This window comes from Mauremys mutica, unplaced genomic scaffold (assembly GCF_020497125.1).
Source record: "Mauremys mutica isolate MM-2020 ecotype Southern unplaced genomic scaffold, ASM2049712v1 Super-Scaffold_100183, whole genome shotgun sequence".
In the NCBI taxonomy this organism is placed as follows: domain Eukaryota; kingdom Metazoa; phylum Chordata; order Testudines; family Geoemydidae; genus Mauremys; species Mauremys mutica.
The window spans coordinates 41,620-55,181 of NW_025423281.1; the positions used below are offsets into that span (position 1 = coordinate 41,620).

The 13,562-nt window shown below is 50.5% G+C and overlaps 3 non-coding genes across 3 annotated transcripts; 2 read left to right on the plus strand and 1 right to left on the minus strand.

Annotated features, from left to right (window-relative positions):
* Window positions 1-429: 429 nt before the first annotated feature.
* Window positions 430-511, plus strand: TRNAS-AGA. The gene has a single exon. It is a non-coding gene; the product is annotated as a tRNA-Ser (tRNA).
* Window positions 512-8,634: 8,123 nt separating this feature from the next.
* TRNAT-AGU lies at window positions 8,635-8,708 on the minus strand. The gene has a single exon. It is a non-coding gene; the product is annotated as a tRNA-Thr (tRNA).
* A 4,233-nt stretch (window positions 8,709-12,941) lies between these two features.
* Window positions 12,942-13,014, plus strand: TRNAV-AAC. Its single transcript has one exon. It is a non-coding gene; the product is annotated as a tRNA-Val (tRNA).
* The last annotated feature ends 548 nt before the right edge of the window (window positions 13,015-13,562 follow it).

The following is a 13,562-nucleotide window of genomic DNA, read 5'->3' on the forward strand; positions in this document are numbered from 1 at the left end:
CACCTCTTTCCTCGGTCGTCTGTTGTTATTCCTTGAAACATCAAGGATGGAATTAAAAGCTGAGTTTACTCCAGGGTGAGGAAAGAAAGGAGCCACCAACCCCCTGACAAATCTCAGTGCCCCAGAGAAAACCTGCCCCCTGCTATTGCAATCGCTGCTGTGCTGGGGATATGGCAGGAAAGGGACTGTCTGAATGATCAAGGCAGGAAATGGACAACAATCTACAGCAACGTCATTGACCACAAACACACTCTCCTCATGCTCCAGCCAGAAGGGAAATGAGCAGGAATTCTTGCAGTTCAGCCATGGACACACTTACACAATGGCACAGCAGTGTGTGTGTTGTGGAAGCTGGTCTGAAGAAACAACTGGAATTGATCACTCAGTGAGAACAGAACTAGAGTGCGGTGAGAGACACATCTCAACTAAGTAGTTGTGGCTGAGTGGTTAAGGCGGTGGACTAGAAATCCATTGGGGTCTCCCTGTGCAGGTTTGAATCCTGCCAACTATGGAGAAAGTTGTGGTTCTTTAGTTTCAAGGGAGCTGTTTCTTGTCTCACTCTCCAGCTGTGTCTACACTATTGGGTAATGTGGCTTTCAAGTGTTTTAATTAAACAGCTGCTGCATGTCCACACTATGCCCCTTGTGTCACCAGAGCACATCCACGCTAGAATCTTGGATGGCCACAGAGAGCAGTGCATTGTGGGTAGCTGTGCAACTGGCTGCAGGTTGCTTTGGGAAGGGTTTGCAATGCCTCATGGGCTGGTACAGCATCACATGATGCAGGTTTCTCTATCCCACCGTTCCACGGGCATCTTACTGGATTGCCAGCTGCTTCTCAACTGCAGTGTGCGTGGCGGGGTAGAGACTGTGTGTGTGTGTGTGGGGAGAGGGAGTGTGTGTGTGGGGAGAGGGAGTGTGTCGCACACTGTCTCTATGTTCAGACAGCTGCTGCAAGCAACCAGGCCTGAGGCAGGGGGAGGGGGCAGCCCCAACATCAGCCCCCGCTTCCCTCACTGGCTCAGCTCAGCACAGCAGCCTCTGTCGCACACACACACACACCGCTGCTGCTGAGCTCTGTGTCAGGGGTGCTGGAACAGGGGGTTTAGAGGGCCGTGGCCCCACCACTCTTAACTGGCTGTTAGGACAAATGATGGAGGGGGGGAAAGGGGGAGTCTTTGGGGGGGGGGGGAGAGGCATTCTGTGGGTGTGGCCTCGGGGGGAGAGGTGGTGTGAGTGTGGGTCCTTGGGGAAGGGGTGTCATGGGAGTGCCACAGTTCAGACAATAGTGACCCCCCCACTGTAAGGAAGCTCCCGCTGCCCCTGCTCTGTGTTGGTAGCGCGGAGAGAGCAGCGTTCCAGGGCAGTGATTTGCTCCCCGGGGCTCTGCCAGGGGGGCTTGGGAGGCTGCAGGGAGCCCTGGGCCCTTTAAATCACCAGACTGGGGAAGCCGGGCTGGGCTGGCACAGCGTACCCGCTCTTGCCAGGACCCCATACCGGAATGTACCAGCTTACGTTCACCTCTGGAAGGTCCTCACGTGGATCAATAACTGGTTAAAAGCTAGGAAACAAAGGGTAGGAATAAATGGACAGTTTTCAGGATGCAAACAGGTAACTAGTGGTGCCTGTACTGGGACTAGTCAACATATTCATAAACGATCTGCTGAACAGCGAGGTGACAAAATGTGCGGATGATCCAAAACTACAGAGGATAGTTAAGTCCAAAGCAGACTGGGAGGAGCTAAAAAGAGATTTCACAAAACTAGGTGAAAGGGCAACAAAATGGCAGATGAAATTCAATGTTGATAAATGCAAAGTGATGCACATTGGCAAACATAATCCCAACTCTACATATAAAACGATGGGATGTAAAATAGCTGTTCCAACTCAAGTGAGAGATCTCGGAGTCACTGTGGATAGTTCTCTGCAAACATCCACTCAATGGGCAGTGGCAGGCAAAAAGCGAACAGTATGTTGGGAATCATGAAGAAAGGGATAGAGAATAAGAGAGGAAATCTTATTGCCACTGTATAAATCCATGGTACGCCCATATCTTGAATACTGCGTGCAGATATGGTCGCTCCATCTTAAAAAAGATGTATTGGAATTGGAAAAGGTTCAGAAACAGGTATGCAGGGGTGAGCTGCAGACGGTTCGCAACGGTTCGCGCGAACCGTTTGCTAAAATTAGACGCCGGACAGAGAACCGGATGCTAAAGTTCTCTGTCCGGCGTCTAATTTTAGCAAACGGTTCGTGTGAACCGTTGCGAATAGGGTGACCAGACGTCCCGATATTTGCTTGTTTGTCCCGCGTCCCGACCAATGTTAGGTCGGGTCACTGGGCAAACAAGCAAAGGCTCCGGAGCCCGAAAGGGCTCGCACCCTCCCCCGCCCCAACTCCGCCCCTCCTTCCCCCATTGGATCCCTCCCCAAATCCCCGCCCCCTCACTGCCCCATTGGCTCCCTCCCCAAATCCCCGCCTCTTACCAAGCACGCCATGCCCAGGAGATGCAGGGGAGCACGGAGTTGGGGTGAGTATGAGTCCGGCCTGGCACCTGGAGGGAGAGTAGGGGGGCGGCCCTTCTCCCTACCTGGACAGCGGGACTTGGGAGCAGCCACTGCTGCAGCTCCCACTGCCGCGGGGGGAGGACGTGACCAAGCACATGGCGCCCGGGCCCGAACCTGGGCCTGCTGCGGGGACCCAGCAGCATGCACGCACGCTGCGCCCAGCCCCTAGCCAGTCGCGTCTGGGCTGGCTGCCCAGCTGGTGCAATCCCACGGCGGAGGCATAGGCAGCCCAGCCCCGTTCGTTCCCCTGTGGGACCTGGGGGGGCTGGAGCCTGCTGCCCCTATTCCGGGGCCGCCCGCGGCATTGCACCAGCTGGGCAGTCAGCCCAGACGCGACTGGCCAGGGGCTGGGCGCGCGCGGTGTGCCCGCTGGGTCCCCACAGCAGGCCCAGACTTGGGGGGTTCGTGGGCGCCAGAGCTGCAGCCGCCGAGCCTGGCCAGCAGCCGCTTCCTCCCTCCGCGGCAGTGGGAGCTGCAGCAGCGGATGCTCCCGAGTCCCGCTGCCCAGGTCGGGAGAAGAGCCACCGCCTGGCCCCACAGGCCACCCCCTACTGGCTCGGGTGGAGCTAGGACAGTAGCCCGGGGTCCCCTCTCCGTCCCTGGCGCGTGTGGGGGGCGCCGCACGGCCGGGGCGGCATATCCGTCCCCGCGCCACCCGGCTGTTGAGCGCCTGCAGCTCCCCTCCTGGAGCCTCGCCCGAGCACCCGGCCCCTGCCGTGCAGAGAGCGTGCGGCGCCGCCAAGCCCCGCTGCGGCGCCTGACCCGGCCGTTCCCCTATGTACCAAGCATCAGGGTGCAGTGGGCATCATCCTCTTCTAAGCCAGGGCAACCAGTGTCTGACTCTAGCGAGGGACAGATCTACCTCAGCAACAGCTGTGTGAAGAGGCTGCTGGAGATTATAGAAGGGTCTGAGTTTCTCAGGCTGCAGGTGGAGGGAGGTGGCTGCTCTGGATTCCAGTACAAGTTTTCCTTGGACACAGTTATCAATCCTGATGACAGGTTGTTTGAACAAGGTGGTGCTCGTGTTGTTGTGGATGTGGACAGCCTGGCCTTTGTGAAAGGTGCAATGGTGGATTTCAGCCAGGAGCTAATCCGCAACTCATTCCAGGTGGTGAGCAATCCACAGGCTGAGAAGGGCTGCTTGTGTGGAACATCCTTCTCTGTCAGACTCTGAGTGGACTCCTTCTTGGGTGTTGCTTGGGTGGACATTGAGCCGGAGACTGTCCTCAGCATTGTCTCCAAGGGTTTCTCATTTTGCTATTTTCTCAGCTTCCCCAGTTGTCCTCCTCAATCTGTTATACAGTTACTGCAAATATCCCCGTTTGCCTATTTGAACTGAGTCTGCAGCCAAGACCTATAGGGCTCTCCCTCCAAGGGTTTGAAATAGGCTTTAAATCCCACACAAAAGCATCTTCTGTCCTCTATGAAGCTCCAGGAACTGCTGAATATAATGAGTGGACGAATATCCCTTAAATCAGAAGCAGCAAAGAATCCTGTGGCACCTTATAGACTAACAGACGTTTTGCAGCATGAGCTTTCGTGGGTGAATACCCACTTCTTCGGATGCAAGACAGAACTTTTAAACCTTAAATCAGAACTTTTTATAGGGAACCCGTTGTTAAATCAGAACTTTTTATAGGGAACCCGTTGTTAAGATTTTGGCAGCTCATCACTGCAGGTATAGAGTGTCTGCCATATGAGGAGAGAATAATAAAACTGGGACTTTTCAGCTTGGAGAAAAGATGACTAAGGGGAAATATGCTAGAGGTCTATAAAATCATGACTGGTGTGGGGAAAATAAATAAGGAGTGTTACTTATTCCTTCTCATAACATAAGAACCAGGGGTTACCAAATAAAATTAATAGGCAGCAGGTTTAAAACAAACAAAAGGAAGTATTTTTTCACACAACGCACAGTCAACCTGCGGAACTCCTTGCCAGAGGAGGTTGTGAAGGCCAAGACTATAACAGGGTTCCAAAAAAGAGCTAAATCGATTCATGGAGGACATGCTCTGAGCCAGGATGGGCAGGGATGGTGTCCCTAGTCTCTGTTTGCCAGGAGCTGGGAATAGGTGACAGGGGATGGGTCACTTGGTGATTCCCTGTTCTGTTCATTCCCTCTGGGGCACCGGGCTTTGGCCGCTATGGGAAGACAGGATACTGGGCTAGATGGACCCAGTCTGGCTGTTCGTACGTCCTTATGTCCTTATGCTCCTTTCATACAGATGCCTGGGATTCTGCCTCACACTGTGTCCCTGAGGTCTCAGCCAAAATGCCCAGACAGGCAAACACTCTGGGCTCCTGAAGCCTCAGCCACCCACCTAGTGCCCTATGGCTCATCCCTGACCCTTGATGCTGCTCCTTGCTGTAGAATGTGAAAGGAGCTGAGGCAGCGCAGGAGCCTTCTGGGGACGCAGAGCTGAGGATTTGGGAGAGACACATTGTCTGAGACATCAGAGCGCTGCAAACCCTGCAGCCACCCCCTCAATCCGGGGCCTGTTCCAGCCCTGAGTCTGGGCTACCGCGATCCCTCCCCCAGAGCAGGGCGCCCACAGATTACAGCCTGGAAATAGGCATCTGGCACTAACTCCTGTTCTCCCTGACAGGGCCTCCCCTAGACCAAGTGCCTCTCCCAGGCAATACGTGTCTTCGGTGCCCCCCGCCCCATATGTTAAAATTTTGAATATCTTATTTTTATTGCATTTGTAGCTCAGCTCATGATTTTGACGCACAATTTTGATGCATGATTTTCTCTGTCATATAAGATGATAAATTTGCAGGCTAGGTTCTGTAAACCTGTATTTATTCATGCCATATACAAGCAAATAAAACAAATGCATTTTCTTTAAGCATATAGAAACTTTTTAATTTTGACAGTAACTGAAATGTACTAACAACTAGCAATGGAGCACTCACCAGCACAGGGTGGGCCGGTATTAAATAGTGTTACAGTCGGAGACAGACAGCGTTAGGATGTTAACCCCAGGCCTTTAGTTGAAAGGTCGCTTCTCTCGCCTTTCCCCCATGAACTGAAGCGCAGCATTACAGAGATCCAAAGATTGGCCAATGGCATTTCCAAGTGCTAAAATAGCAAGCGATGTCAGTCTCTCATTGGCCATCAGCGACTGAAGATGTGGTTTAATGAGCCGGAGCTTCAAGGCGAGGGTGGCTCTGTCCACTGCCTTCCGTTGCGCTGCTGGGCCCCAAGTCCCTGGTGGCCAATATGTGATGCTGGGAGAAGAGAGTGGGGTGGCAAGTGGTGGCAGGACTTTTGCCACCAGGGTCTAGCTGCCCAACTTCCTCCTGGTACTGCTGGCCCCCCGTCGCCTTCAGGAAACCCAGGAACTGAGGCAGGAATAGGGCGAGGAAGCAAGTAAAGCCGAGCAAGGAGGGCAAAAGTGAATCTTGTCTTCATGGGCTGCTCGCAATGACGTCCTTTTTCTGTGCCACAGCTGACAACAACATCCCAGACAGAAAAGCAGGAGGCCAAAAAGAAACCGAGCAGCTGCTGAAGTAGTTCAGTTGGGACCGTGCTAGACTAACAGGCTCTTCTATCCCCCTGTGTGCACGGGTGGGATGTTTTCTGAAAGTGCAGCAGTTCCTTTAACTGCCACGAGTCCCTCATTTCAGGCTATGCAGCAGGAAAAGGCAGCATGGGCTTCTGCACCGAGTTGGCCCACCTGACCTTTCATTCTTCTCTTGCTCTTTGTCAGCAAGGGGAAGAAAAAGAAGCTCTCCCTCAAGCTGGAGTCACAAGGGCGACGTAAGGACGACTTCCTGAGTGCCCGCTCCAGTCCTCTGCTCTGCCAGGTGACCCATCGAAGGGCTGTCACCACTTTCTCCAGGTTTGTCCATCAGTCTGTGCCAGGGTGAGCAACAGCCAAGCAGATGGAGTTTCTGTAGTGTAGTGGTTATCATATTTGCCTAACCCGCAAAAGGTCCCTGGTTCAGAAACATGCTGGCTTCCTTTTGCCAGATCCCCTTGCTGTTCAGGAAGGCCTCCTCCTTCTCCTATTGGCCTGTCCCTGGGATAACTCCAACCCCCGCATGACAGAGGGTACTGACAGCAGTGGAAAAAGCACCTTGGTGTCAGGCTGGAGAACCTAGAGGAGTGCGGCCTATCACCTTTTGGAGGCTTGTGGCTTGGCCTCCTCTGCCCTAGGAGGTTGGCTGGTGGAGGCTGGCTCTTCCTGCTGGCCTCCTCTGCGTGACTTGCCAAAGGAGGAAGTGAGGCAGGAATGGGGCAAAAGAGGAAAGTCGAGCTGAGGAAGGCAGGGCAGAAAGTAAGCACATCATTGCGGCTAAAAGGGGTTAGTAGAGCATCACCATTCGTTCTGCAAAGCCGGGGGAGGTGCGGTTAGCTGCTGGGAGGCAGAATCATGTGCCTGCCTCTTGGGTTCCCAGGGATGGCTCCTTGCAGCCCAGGAGAAGCGGGGTTCTGGGGGGACGGAAAAGCAGCAATGGCGAGGCGGAGTGGGCTCCTTTCTGGCCGAGATGGTGGGTCTGGGAGTTGCCTGTAAGCCATAAGTGGACTTGGTGCAGTGAAAACCGCTGCTCCATTCTGGCTGACCTGGGGGCGCCATTGATGACATGGGAGTGGGGGCAGGGCGCTGGCTGTGAGCAAATGGGATCCAGGAAGCCCCAGCCTGCCCCTTCCAGGGGCCGAGTCTTCTTCTTCTCTCCTGTCGTGGGGAGCCCGGCCTTAAGCCTGCCCAACATGTGCTGCAGCTCGAGCATTAAGCCGTCCTGTGCGCATAACCGAACTACGGCCTAGTGTAATCAGGTGTAAAGTTTAGATTGTGAATTTATCTTTAATTTCCACGGTAACTTTGCTCTTTTATGCCTACCACTTATAATCCTTAAAACTCCATCTTTCTGTAGTTAATAAATCTGTTTTACGCTGTACTTAAACTAGTGTATTTTGCTTGAAGTTCTTGGGAAATCTCAGCTCCATTACAAGGCTGGTTCATGTACTATTCACAGTGGACCCTGCGTAATAAACTCACACTGATCAGGCTTCTGATTAAGGCAAGATGGTATGATCCAGGGGTGCAAGGCTGCAGAGCTGGGGGGAATTGGTGGGAGGCTCTCTGTCATTAGTGTTATGAGTGGCTGGGAGAAGCATTCATGTAACAGTTGGATGTGTCCCTACCTGTGGATGTCTGTGTAAGTGCAATATCTGCCAGAGATTCACAGCTCCTCACAGCATCATCGTGTGAGAGGGAGCCCAGGCAGTGGGACACAGGGCTCAGGGGTCCCACTGTTCAGGTTGCATCCCATAGATCCCATCACAGACTTTCAGCAACCACAGCAGATGTTCACTGAAACAGTGAGAGAGATGCCAAAATAGTGATCTCCAGTGCCTGCAGACATCAAACGATGAGGAATTCTGCGCACAGAGAGGACCCTGCAAGTGGAAAATGCCTTTGGAAAAGACCCTTCTGTCCCCAGCTGTGGTCGTACAGTGCTTAGTGCTCTGCGTTGTGGCCTCAAGAGCCATGGATGCAAGTTGAGTTACGGTGACCTTTTCCTTGTCTCCACGTTTCTTAGGTGCCTCCTTCCAACACTTGTCAGAAAAAACGACCGGTTTCTTTTGGAAGCATTTGCATTGCAAGGCAGAGGCAGTCCTCTCTGTTTCCTCAAAAGATTGACCAAAAGGTGGGAGGAGTGGACACATTTGGCAAGGCACTACTGGGTGCTGCATCTCTAACCTCCACTTTACCTGGCAGGTGCCTCTGGGACTTTTCTCCCAGCGGCTCCATTTTTCATCAGTGACAATCAAAAGGAAGATGACATGACATCTGTGTGCAGACATCCCCAGCGAATCACAAGGACATGTGGTGCAGGCTCTTGTGTTGCAGCAATTGCAGTTGAAGCAACCACCATGCTAATGCCAGTCACAGCAACCTTTTCATCAACTCCAGGCTTGTGATTTAATTCTTTCTAATGCTTCTCTCCAAAGAAACCTTTTCCTTAGCAAGCAATTACTTGGATACCAAGGGAGGTCTCTTCTGTTTCCCGGAAAGACACAGGAAAATGTGAGCAGAGGAGACAAAAGTCATAGAACAAGGCACCACTGGGAGTTGGACCCAGGATCTTCTGTTTACTAAACAGGTACTTTAACCAGCTAAGCCATGGTGCCTGCCTCAAGAAAGTACTTGCAACAGTTCCATTTGATGGTCCAGGACAACACCTGCAAATTCCAAACTACAGTCGTTCCCCATTTCCCTCAAGACTTGCAAGGAAGAACTGTCAGGCCAAGCCAGGATCTCCTGGTTACTAGGACTTGCATCCGAAGAAGTGGGTATTCACCCACGAAAGCTCATGCTGCAAAACGTCTGTTAGTCTATAAGGTGCCACAGGATTCTTTGCTGCTTCTACAGAACCAGACTAACACGGCTACCCTTCTGATACTGGTTACTAGGAAGTCACTTCAGCCAGCTCTTCCCAAAGATCACTATCCAGAGACCTTTAAACAGCCACTGCAGATGTTCACCGACAAAGAGATGCCAAAATGGAGTTCTCCACTGCCTGCAGCCATCAGACTACCAGGAGTTCTGTGCACAGAGAGGCCCCTGCTGGTGGGAAAGGCTTTGGTAGAGATTCTTCTGACACCAGCCATGCTCATATACTGTTTAGCACTTTGTGTTGTGGCTTCAGTATCCAGAGATGCCAGTTCAGTTAGGGGACATTTTTCCTGTCTCCACATTTGTCTAATGGCTCCTTTCAACTCTTGTCACCAAAAAGACCTGTTTCTTTTGCAAGCAATGTACACCTAGGCAAAGGCAGTCTTCTCCATTTCCTCAAAAATCACCAAGCTGTGGGGAGAGGAGACACATTCAGCAAAGCTGGATGCTGAATCTCCTCTTTCTTCAGCAGGTATCTGTGAAGGACACAAATCTCCATTGTGTAGAGGTCAAGAATAGGAGTTTATTACACACAGTGATGGCGGAGTGGGCTTATTAGACTCAGAGACACTATTAATTAATTAATTACAATAGAATATATAGATTTTCCAAGGGTGGGGGAAAGTGACGGAGTAGGCAGTTCCAAACCCTGGGATAGGTTTTGCAGCAAGACAAGATAGCACATTAGCCAATGGTTAACAGGTTATATAATGTCTCCACCCATGGTCTCAAGTTAGCAAGTTAACATTTCATTAATACTTTGATAATATGTTATTAGTATACAATATATATGTTGAATTCTGATTTGAGGTCCATAGGAATGGAGCAATTCCTTTGATTGTCAAACAGGTACATTCCTAGGGGTCAAAGCAAAGAAACAGTGAAAGTCTATGGCAATAAAGATTGTTTTCTGTGTGTCTTTAGGCAGGCATTGGTCCCTTGGAAGGGAGGTGGAAGGATGCCATATCTTATACTGACATGTGACAACTTTTCATAAACTCAAGGTTGGATCTGTGGGAAGAATGTCTCCCTACAGAAGAGACTAACACAATAGGAACAGGGATTCTTTGCTCAATCTGCAACTCTGAATAAGACACAATTATTTAGTTCTTAGCTCCAACACTTGGCAATTTGCTGACCAGGCCTATCTTAGCAAGCAAGGCTTTCTGTTTACCCCAGCTTTCTCTTAGCTGGTCACTATTTGCTAGGCCTCTGGTCCCTTGACCATACGCTGGACTTCGGGTCTGGAAAAGAGGTGGCACAATCCATAGACCAGGTTGTTATACAAAACGCACATGGATTTTAACCTTTCACATCCAGTAATGGCAAAGTTCTTGCTTCAGGCTTGTAGCAGTGATGGAATAAGCTGCAGGTTCAAATCAAGTCTCTGGAGTACATCCCCCACTGGGATGAGTCATTCAGTCCTTTGTACAGAGCTTCAGTTTGTAGCAAAGTCCCTCCAGAGGTAAGAAGCAGGATTGAAGACAAGATGGAGACGAGGCATCAGCCTTTTATAGTCTCCTGCCATGTTGTCTTTGCTTTCTTTGTCCCAAGCACGTGGCACAGAAAAACCTTAGAGTTCTGTCCATAGGCAGGTCCCTGCAGACCTTGCTGAGTCACAAGGCGTATCTGCCTTCTCTCAGTGGGTCGATTGTATAGCTGATGGTCCTTAATGGGCCATCAAGCAGGCTAGGCAGAACTCAGGGTGTTCCCCAGAAGCAGATCACAAGTTTGAAATACAGACAGCATAGAGCCAATATTAATAACGTCAACTACAAAAATGATACACATCTAGAGATAGCAGCAAAGAATCCTGTGGCACCTTATAGACTAACAGACGTTTTGCAGCATGAGCTTTCGTGGGTGAATACCCACTTCTTCGGATGCAAGTAGTGGAAATTTCCAGGGGCAGGTATATATATGCAAGCAAGAAGCAAGCTAGAGATAATGAGGTTAGTTCAATCAGGGAGGATGAGGCCTGTTCTAGCAGTAGAGGTGTGAAAACCAAGGGAGGAGAAACTGGTTCTGTAGTTGGAGCTGGGGACTGTATGTGATGGCCAGTGGAGTCCTGTTGGTTTCTTTTAGCATCATTATAATCAGCCAATCAGAACCTCTCCATAGATCCCTTACATGACAACCTTTCTACAATATTGGCTGCAAATATAGAACAGTGGTTGCAATGGTGATCTATACAGTTACAGATCATGTCAATAACGTCACAGGAGCTGACACGGCATCAGTGAGACTGACATTGGAATAGCCTCCAGTTTTGGTGTCCCCATTTGAAAAAGATATTGTGAAATTGAAGCTAGAGCAGCAAAAAGCCACCAAAGGTTCTGAGGGCTGGAGAAAACTACCTTCTAGTGAGCTATTGAAAGAGCTCAACCTGTTTAGCTTATCAAAAGAAGATTGAAAGGTGACTTCATTGAAGTGTTGAAGTGCCTTCAGGGAGAGAAAAGATTTGGGAATTAAAGGGCTCTTGAATCAAGTAGAGAAAGGTATAACAAGACCCAATGGCTGGAAGATGAAAAGAGACAAATTCATATTACAACAAAGGCACAAATATTCAACAGCGAGGATGATTCACCACAGGAACAAGCTACCAGGGAAAATGGTGGATTCTCCATCTCTTGATGTCATTTCATCTAGACTAAATGCCTTTCTGGAATGTATTTGCCCCCAAAGTAGTTATTGTGCCATACAGGAGGCCTGTGATATGCAGGGGGTCAGATTAGATGCTCTAATGGTCTGTTCTGGCCATAAAGTCGACTAATTTCTGAAAAACTGAGTGTAGCATTGGGAGCAGCGTCTGATGTTTCCCTGTCTAGCCGGCTTGCTGCTTAGAACGAACGCTCCTTGAGTGGGGTGATCCACAGGGAGTAGCTCAAACCTGCAAAGTGCCTGGCCAGGGGCAGGACATTGGCACAGCAAGGGAGGGGTGTGGCAGTGACATCACAAAGGCCTTTTGCAGGACCTCAGCCTATTGATCCAAGGTGGTGGGGAGGTGGTGACCTCACAGAGAGATGCTGACATCAGCCAGGCAGGACAGGGGCTAGGGGCCAGGGAAACCTCAGAGACCCCTGTGGCTTTGCTCCAGCAAGTCTCCTTCTCCAGGTCTCTCTCTGAGGACTGAGGGAGTATTCGGGTTCACGGACGTGAGCGCCAGGAGGAACCTCTTTCGAGTTTTCTCCTTCCCTTTTAGTGATTTTACTAGAAAACAGCTGTCCCTGTTTAGAAGGTAAGAGCCTCCTGGAGGTTTGAAACCTGTTCAGTCTGAGCCATCTGGTGAGAGTTGAATTCTAGGCATGGAAAACACGAGGTTAAGGAGGCAGAATTTTATTCTGCACCTGGGATTTTGTCCCTTAGAATCACTGGGGACATAAGGGTTTGTCCTTTTTGTTTCACCTCTTGCTCCATCCACTGTCTGATCCCTCCTTTCTCTTCATCTCTTGCTTCCTTTGTCCTTTCTCCTGTTCCCCTCCCAACATCAGGTTTTTTCTCCTGCTGATAACAGCTCACGTTAACTGATCACTCTCGTTATAGTGTGTATGGCAACACCCATTTTTTTCACGTTCTCTGTGTGTATATATATCTTCCTACTGAATTTTTAACTGCATGCATCCGATGAAGTGAGTTTTAGCCCACAAAAGCTTATGCTCAAATACATTTGTTAGTCTCTAAGGTGCCACATGTTCTCTTTGTTCTTTTTGCAGATAAATTAATGGAGGTTAAGTCCATTAATGGATATTAGCCAGGATGGGTAAGGAATGGTGTCCCTAGCCTCTGTTTGTCAGAGAGTGGAGATGGATGGCAGGAGAGAGATCACTTGATCATTTCTGGTTAGGTTCACTCCCTCTTGGGCACCTGGCATTGGCCACTGTCGGTAGATAGATACTGGGCTAGATGGACCTTTGGTCTGACCCGGTACGGCCATTCTTATGAAGGGAAGGGCACAGCCCCGTGACAGAGTTTCTGTAGTGTAGTGGTTATCACGTTTGCCTAACATGCAAAAGGTCCCTGGTTCAAAGCCAGGCAGAAACATGATGGCTTCCTTTTCTCAGCTCCTAGTGGCCTGTCCCTGCTGTTGAAGGAACAGCAGCGATTTCTATGCTCAAAAGGTCTGTTACACCCCACATCCTGCTTTTGTCTCCTCTCCCTCTCTGAATGTCTGTGAAGTTGCTTTCCCCCTCCCCCTCCCGCTCTCTCCTGGAATGCTTGTGGGATGAATGGGCTGGTTGAAGATCAGAAGAGCTTCCAGGTAGACAAGGTGTCTGGGACTCTCATTAGGCAGCACTCGCACACCCAGAGCATGGACACTGGCTGAGGTGGAGTGTGCCCCACCGGATGCAGCCAAGTCATCTCTAGTCGCAGGCCATGAGGTTCAGGTCCTTAAAAGGGGAAGGGGCGCTGTGCTTTCACAATGCTGCCTAATGAGAGTCCCAGACACCTTGTCTATCTAGGAGCTCTTCTGATCTTCCAGCTGTTCAACCAGCCCAATCTTCCCACAAGCATTGCAGGAGTGGGGGAGGGGGAAAGCCACCTCACAGGCATTCAGAGAGGGAGAGGAGACAAGCGGGAGATGGGGTGAG